Raw genomic sequence first — 7,835 nt, forward strand, 5'->3', positions numbered from 1 at the left:
ACCATGACCTCTAATATAATGTATTAAAACTTTATAAAGATATGTAGGTGAATAGGATTCCTAGCTGGCAGGCCCCTGACAGCAAGCTGGCCACCTGTCGATTCCGTGACGAATGTGGCTCCCTTCTCCCTACTGTCAGGGTCTGGTTTGAAGGACGGCCATGCCCCCTGTTGCGCCAGACCCAGAGTTCTACCACACCGTGGCCTCCACCTCAGCAACCCAGGACTGACTGCCACTGGGCCCTCCTGGGGCTCCGAGGGTGGGTTCTTCCCTCAGGCCTCACGGGAAACAGCTCTGGGAGGGTGCAGTCCTTGGCAAGGCAACCCAGGACTCAGTGTGTCCATGCTCTGAGGATGGGTTCCTGCCTCAAACCTCGCCTTCATGGGAAACAGCTTGGGGTGGGCGCAGTCCTTGGCAAGGCAACCCAGGACTCAGTGTGTCCACGCTCCGAGGGCAGGTTCCTACCTAAAACCTCACCCTCTAGGGAAACAGCTCGGGGAGGGTGCAGCCGTTGCCAAGACAACCCCTGCAGGACTGACTTCCTTCCGGTTGGTTGAGCCTCAGATGTGACTCATTACACCCAGGGTTTTTATATAAATAGATTTCCTTCTACTTTGTTGTTATACTTTTTAATAAAGTATAACATACATATAGAAAAGTATAAAACCCTAAGTGATGAATCCTATGCTTGATGAATTTTCACAAATTGAAAACACCCATGAAATCATCATCTAGATCAGTGGTTCTCAACCTTCCTAATGCCGCGACCCTTTACTACAGTTCCTCATGTTGTGGTGACCCCCAACTATAAAATTATTTTCATTGCTACTTCATAACTGTAATTTTGCTACTGTTATGAATCGTAATGTAAATATCTGATATGCAGGATGTATTTTCATTGTTACAAATTGAACATAATTAAAGCATAGTGATTAATCACAAAAACAATATGTAATTATATATGTGTTTTCCGATGGTCTTAGGCAACCCCTGTGAAAGGGTCGTTTGACCCCCAAAGGGGTCGCAACCCACAGGTTGAGAACCGCTGATCTAGAGCAAGAATTACAACCTGAGCAACATCCCAGAAACTGCTCGCTTGTCCTCTTGCAGTCAAAACTCTATCAAGATTATCCTTCTGAGGTCGTAAATTAGCTTTGCATGTTTTGTATTTTTATGTACTTTTTTATGTCTTTCTTCTTGGCCCAACATTATACATGTAAGATTTATCATTGTCATATCTATTTGTAGTTTATTCATTCTAGTTGCTGTACAGTGTAACATTGTGTGAATGTACTATTTATCCATTCTATAGGTCATGAATATTTGAGCAGTTTTCAGATTTGGCTGCTATGAACATTCTTATATGTTGCATTTGGTGAACACATATGCATTTCTCTTGTACATAGACAGAGACAGAGATAGAGATAGAGATGTAGAGATAGATGATGATAGAGATAGATAGATGATAGATAGATAGATAGATAGATAGTGCAAATGCTGAATCACAGATATGTTTATGTGCAGTTTAGTATATATTACCACTTTTACCAAAGTGTTATAGCAATTTACAACCCCATCAAAAGTAATCAGAGTTCCAATTGCTTCCCATCCTCACCAATACTTTTTCATTGTAAACATTCTTGTGAGTATATAATACCATTGCATTGTGATTTAAAATTGCATTTCTCTCATAAATAATGAGTTGACCACCTATTTCTATTACGTGATTTCAAATGCTTATCTCATTCCCATTTTAAATATACATTAAGTTTCCTTTTTTTGGTTTGATTGATATACCTAAAATGAGGAATAATAAATTTAATGTTTTTTCTCTTTTCCTTCTCCCATCCATTCACTACTTTCTTAGTATAACTGATGATGTTTATATTTCACTCTGGCCAGTGTGGCTCAGTTGATTGGCGCGTCACCCGGTACTGCAAAGGGTCCCATGTTTAATTCCCTATCAGGGCACATACCTAGGTTGTGGGTTTGATCCTATCCCCTCTCAGGGTGCATATGGGAGGCAACTAAACAATGTTCCTCTCTCTCACCCTTCCTTTTTCTCTCAAATCAATAAAAACATATCTTCAGGTGAGGATTTTTTAAAAAGTCTATAAAAGTTTATAATTCAATTTTTTTATTTTTCAGCCTTAAATTATATGCATTGACTCCTAGGGAATATAGATAAATTAATCTATATTCTGCCTCAGAATTTGTATCCCTTTCCCCCTCCTAATTTTTGGTAGTTATATTGTTTTTAGAGTGTATATTATTTAATTCTTATCTATAACTCTAGTCCTCATATTCTCACTTTCAGTTCTAGAGGTGAATATATTAAATGTTTTTTGCCAGTCCATTTGTAATCATTTCCTTAGTTATATTTTGGATGATTATAATTTATCCTCTGGAAATTTTCTTAACGTATTTTGACAGGCATAGCATTTCTCAGATTATTGAATGATAAACCATCTTCTGCTTTTAAGCTTAAAAGATAACATGATTGCATTTATTTTTTTAAAATATATTTTTATTGATTTCAGAGAGGAAGGGAGAGGGAGAGAGAGATAGAAACATCGATGATCAGAGATGCCTCCTGCATGCTCCTGCATGCCCCACACTGGGGATCAAGCCCACAACCTGAGCATGTGCCCCAACCGGAAATCAAACCAGGAATTCCTAGTTCATAGGTCAACACTCAACCACTGAGCCACACTGGCTGGGCAGCATGATTGCATTTAAAATCTTTGGTTTACATGCAGTCTTTCTATGTTATCTTGAAAATGCCACCAAGCCCAGCCAGAATGTCTCAGTGGTTGAGCATCGACCTATGAACCAGGAGGTCACAGTTTGATTCCTGGTTGGAGCACATGCCCCAGTTGTGGGCTCAATCCCCAGTGTGGGACATGGAGGCAATAGCTGATCAATGATCCTCTCTGATCATTGATGTTTCTATCTCTCTCTCCCTCTCCCTTCTTCTTTGAAATCAATAAAAATATATTTTAAAAAAAAGAAAAGAAAATTCCACCTAATAATTTTTTGTATTGAATATTGACAACCACAAATCACTTTCCCCTGGGCCCTCAGAGACACACTGCTCCCTAAAAATATGATGGCTATGTGAATTCTGCTCTCAACCTGGTTTCAAGAAGGCTTCTACCACCAGCTCTATTCATCCCAATTTCTTCACTCAAGGCTGAGAATGAAGGATGCAGTTATTTGTACTTTGGATTGAGTCTCCCACCATTAGGATAATATTTTTGCTGGAACATTCTGAGACCTACCACCACTGGGCTCTTTCGAAATTCAATCTGCTTCTCCACTTGAGTTTCTTGCCTGAGGCTTCTGCCAAACTCAGTTGATTTGGAAGACTTTACATGTATTTTGGAGTATGCAGATTAAATATGTCTTATAGTTTCACTGAAAATGGAATACTCCGAGTTTCTTTTATTCTCCTATTGCTTTTGTATTATATTCAGGTGTAAAAGAGCAAGTCATGGGCTTTCATGTTCACACTGAAAAACCCAGAATTCGATTTTGAAGAAAACTGAAGGTAAAGTTCTAAAATCAAAGCAAGAGAAAAAAAGAATTGTTTGTATATATGTATGTATGCTAATTTTAGAGACAGAGGGAGGGAAAAGGAGAGAGGAACATTGATTGGTTGCCTTCTGTACATGCCCCAACTGGGGACTTGCAACTCAGGTATGTACCTTGACCAAGAACCAAACTGGCCACCTTATGGTGCATGGGACAATGCTCAACCAACTGAGCCATTCCAGCAGGGCAAAAAGAATCTTAAGCTCCATCTTTCTGACAACATATTAGGAAACCTAGCAATGTGTTCTATGGAAAGATGAGATTAATATTTTTAATAAAAAGTTAATATGTTTTTGGTGTCCTTTAAGGTAGCTTTTGTGAAAAGATTATTACAAGGATCACCTTTGCTTTCAAATCCAGTGCTTACTTTATTAAAGTTATAAATTCAAAAGAGAGTTTTTTCTTAGACAATTAAATTTATAAATGTTTTAGGCTAATTATAAATGTATAAATTTAAACAATTACTTTTTGATTCTTTAAGCACTTAATATTGTAATCATTTTAACTGTCTTTGTACATTCAAAATATTTCATTTTATTTTTAAGTATTTCAATTGTCTACTGAAAACAAGCTCTCCCAAACACTTCTTTAATTTATAAACCCAATATTATAAATTGTTATGTATTTGGAATGTGAATCCTAATTAAATTAAATATACTAAGGAATTGCTCAATTACACATTTTAAATTGTAATCTCAAGGCTGCTAAGCCAAATTGCTCTCTACAATGCCAAGTAAGTTATTAAAGCACTGTGTATGTTACCTACTAAAGTGTTTTTTTAACAGAGAATAAAAAATATATAATCTTTTACTAACTAAAATAAATGTACTAACAATCATGTTGAAGTAGAAATAGAAAAAATAAAATTTTTGCTAATAGAGGTACTTGAAACCCTATTTTAATACATTGCAGAGACCAGCAGTTCCAGTTTCTGTCTGATTAGAAGCTGATCAACCATAAGAATTCAGCTGATGCAGATAAATTCAATACAGTGATGCCAAGTTCCTTATTGAAACCATCTAGTACACTGCCTGCACATCTCTAGGTTCCCTCTTTTTTTTTCTTTTCTTTTTTTTTTTTATAAAAGTCACTGGCTTGACAAGAGATGTTAAGATCATTTTTGGAGAGGAGTCTGCCATCTTCTCAATTTGCCAGCACCTGAATAAACCTCTTTCCTTTTAACCAGCACCTCTCTTATGCGTATTGGCTTTCATCATGGCAGGCAGCCCAACCTGTGTTTAGTAACAGCTTGTTTGCCTGTGTTCATCAAAGCCCAATAAAACATGAACAGGAATTTGCAGCAAAGAAAGTAGAGGTTTATTTAAGCAATTGGCACTAAGCCTGGAGATACAGGTGAGTTAGTGGTGTAAGACCTGGCTCCCCAATCACCTGTAGGAGATAGACTGTATTGGGGGAAAACCATTAGTCATGGTGACTAAGGGAGTTGAGATCATGTGCTCTACTGATTGTTTGGGACTAAGGTAGGGAGTAGTTGTTTCAGGTCCTGATGTCATCCATGGCATCATTCTGTCTGATTTCATGAGGGTGTGGTTGGTAGGGTAAGTCTGTTCTCATGGGCCTAGGGCTGAATCACAAATGAGGTTAAGATGTTATCTTTAGTTTGATGGAATCTCTGTTCCCTTAATCAACAGACCTAAGGCCTTTTCTTAAGACAGTTTGATGCTGACCAGAACCTGATGGCCTGTGGACTTAATGACTAAGGGAGTGGATATTCAGTTAGTGCAAAGGTGGAGAGATCTGGTTAAAAGAAGGCAAGTGAGTCATGGTGCTATTAGACTGGACAAAGCTACACTGAATTAAGGAGAAAATTATATTAAACAAATGAAGTTCCTGTGTGATTATACTTATCTATTATAATAAAAGCATAATATGCTAATTAGACTGGACAGCCGAACGACCTTCCGGACATCATTCCAGATGAAGCTGGGGTGGTGGGGCAGAGGCAGAGGTGGTTAGGGGCGATGAGGCAGGCAGGCAGAGTGTTTAGAGGGGATCAGGCAGGCAGGCAGGGTGGTTAGGAGCCAGCAGTCCCAGATTGCGAGAGGGGTCCTGGATTGCAAGAGGGTGCAGGCTGGGTTGAGGGATCCCCCTCCCATGCACAAAATTCGTGCACTGGGCTTCTAGTATATATATAATTTTCAAACTTAAAATGATCAATTGTATCAGTTCAATTTAATTCATCTTCACTGTATTTAATTCTAAATCTTTTTTAAAAATAGGAACAAACTATTTTTAAAATTTTATTTTTATTTTTTTAATCCTCACACAAGGATATTTTTCCATTGGTTTTCAGAGTGGACGGGAAGGAAGATGGTGGGAGGGGAGGGGGGAGAGAGAGAGAGAGAGAGAGAAACACATGCCCTGGGGATTCAGTCTGCAAGCGAGGTATGTACCCATGACTGGAAATTGAACCTACGACCCTTTGGACTGCAGGCCAAGTGAACCCAGCCAAGGGTAATTCTAAATCCTCATTGGTTATGCACTAAGGAGATACTCTTGGTGTTATGTTGTAGCTGGCTGAGACTGTAGATATCAACCAGATATTTAATAGAAACATGAGATGACACAATTAGGGAAAGTTAGCTATGGACCAGATTTTAAGTTACAGTAAGTAGTTATTAATTTTTAGGTGTAAGTGTTTTTGTGGTTAAGTAGCAAATTTCCTCTTTTTGAGATACCTAATGAAATACCTAGGGTGAGTAAGTATTATGCCTCTTACTATAAAACACATTTTAAAATTAAGAAAATATGGCAAGAAATGAACAATTATTAAATCTATAATGAACAAATGAATGTTTATTATAGATGATAATATATTTTTCAAGTGTCTAGCACTCATATATTTTGCAGAACTAAACCATTTTAGAAAACCAAAAAAATTCTTTAATTTGGGCTAAATTTACTAACAGCTTAGGTGGAAAAAAAATCCTAAAATGCACATTTTAAAATATTATAGACATTTCACTCTTAGTTTCTTTTCCTTTTAACTCACCAAAACAAGGAATCTGTAAGTTAGTAACAGATGTGTAAGTTACTAGTCATTGATAACTCTTAAAAAGTTTTTTTTTATATACTTAATAATAACTGAGTAAAATAAAGCCTTTATACGTAGATAACAAATCTTTTTGCTAGTCAAGTGATTTACAATTATTTGCTTAATAAAATTGGGGGATTTAATTGAGTTGCCAGCTGATAATCCTTCAAAAACAATTTTTAACAAAGATAACTATCAAAAATAACTCATAAAGCATCCAAAAAATTGATTGGCATTGCTATAACAAAACTCCTTCCATTTTCATTTACATACTTATGTAATCATTTTTTTTAAATGCCTATTTTTATAAAGATGAAAAATAGGACTAGGATTGATGCTGGAATCCTCACTCATTTTAGCAATAAGTAGAAGTTTAGACACAGATAAATGAAGCAATTGGGGAAGAAGCATCATTCATCTTATTAAGAGATGCCTTCCCAACTTTTTATATTTGATAATTATTCATCAAAATTTAAAATATTTATGCTGCTTTAATTGTGAATTTATAGTTGCTGTACTGATAACCCAATTAGAGAATTTTTAATAGTAAGAACCAAACTCAGAAATTTTTGAAAATAACATTTATATTTATATGTGTATACATATATATATATATACAAATGTTCCTCAACTTACACTGGTGCTATATCTGATAAACTCATAAGTTGAAAATATCATAAGTCAAAGAGGCACCTACATTTTTTGAATATCAATTCACTCATTTCTCAGTCTTCACTCCTTTTATTTTCCAACTGTATGGAGAAAAAAGTATTGTTAGAAGAAAGCAAGAACTAGACATGTTTATCATTCTTAATTCAGGAGGAGCTTTTTTAAAAAATATATTTTATTGATTTTTTACAGAGAGGAAGGGAGAGGGATAGAGAGTCAGAAACATCGATCAGCTGCCTCCTGCACACCCCCCACTGGGGATGTGCCTGCAACTAAGGTACATGCCCTTGACTGGAATCGAACCCGGGACCTTTCAGTCCGCAGGCTGACACTCTATCCACTGAGCCAAACCAGTTAGGGCAGGGGAAGCTTTTTTATTTTTTCATGTTAATCAGTAAGGCCTGGTTTCTGATGCTTTGTTTCAAGTAACTTTAGAGAGAAGTTTTCCTGACAACTCCTACCAGTAAGATATTGACAGGCCACTCCTAACTATTTCATATTAGGATGAATATGGTGT

General features: G+C 36.7%; 1 long non-coding RNA gene across 1 annotated transcript in view; it reads right to left on the reverse strand.

Annotated features, from left to right (window-relative positions):
* Nucleotides 1–3,796: 3,796 nt before the first annotated feature.
* The window catches only part of LOC106727611, a 74,639-nt gene continuing 70,600 nt past the window's right edge, over nt 3,797–7,835 (reverse strand). Inside the window, exons 2-3 of the long non-coding RNA XR_001363839.1 lie at nt 7,347–7,401; nt 3,797–3,840 (exon numbers count right to left, since the gene is read on the reverse strand). This is a non-coding gene — a long non-coding RNA (uncharacterized LOC106727611). The remainder of the gene's footprint in view (nt 3,841–7,346; nt 7,402–7,835) is intronic.

Source organism: Myotis brandtii, unplaced genomic scaffold (assembly GCF_000412655.1).
Source record: "Myotis brandtii unplaced genomic scaffold, ASM41265v1 scaffold455, whole genome shotgun sequence".
In the NCBI taxonomy this organism is placed as follows: domain Eukaryota; kingdom Metazoa; phylum Chordata; class Mammalia; order Chiroptera; family Vespertilionidae; genus Myotis; species Myotis brandtii.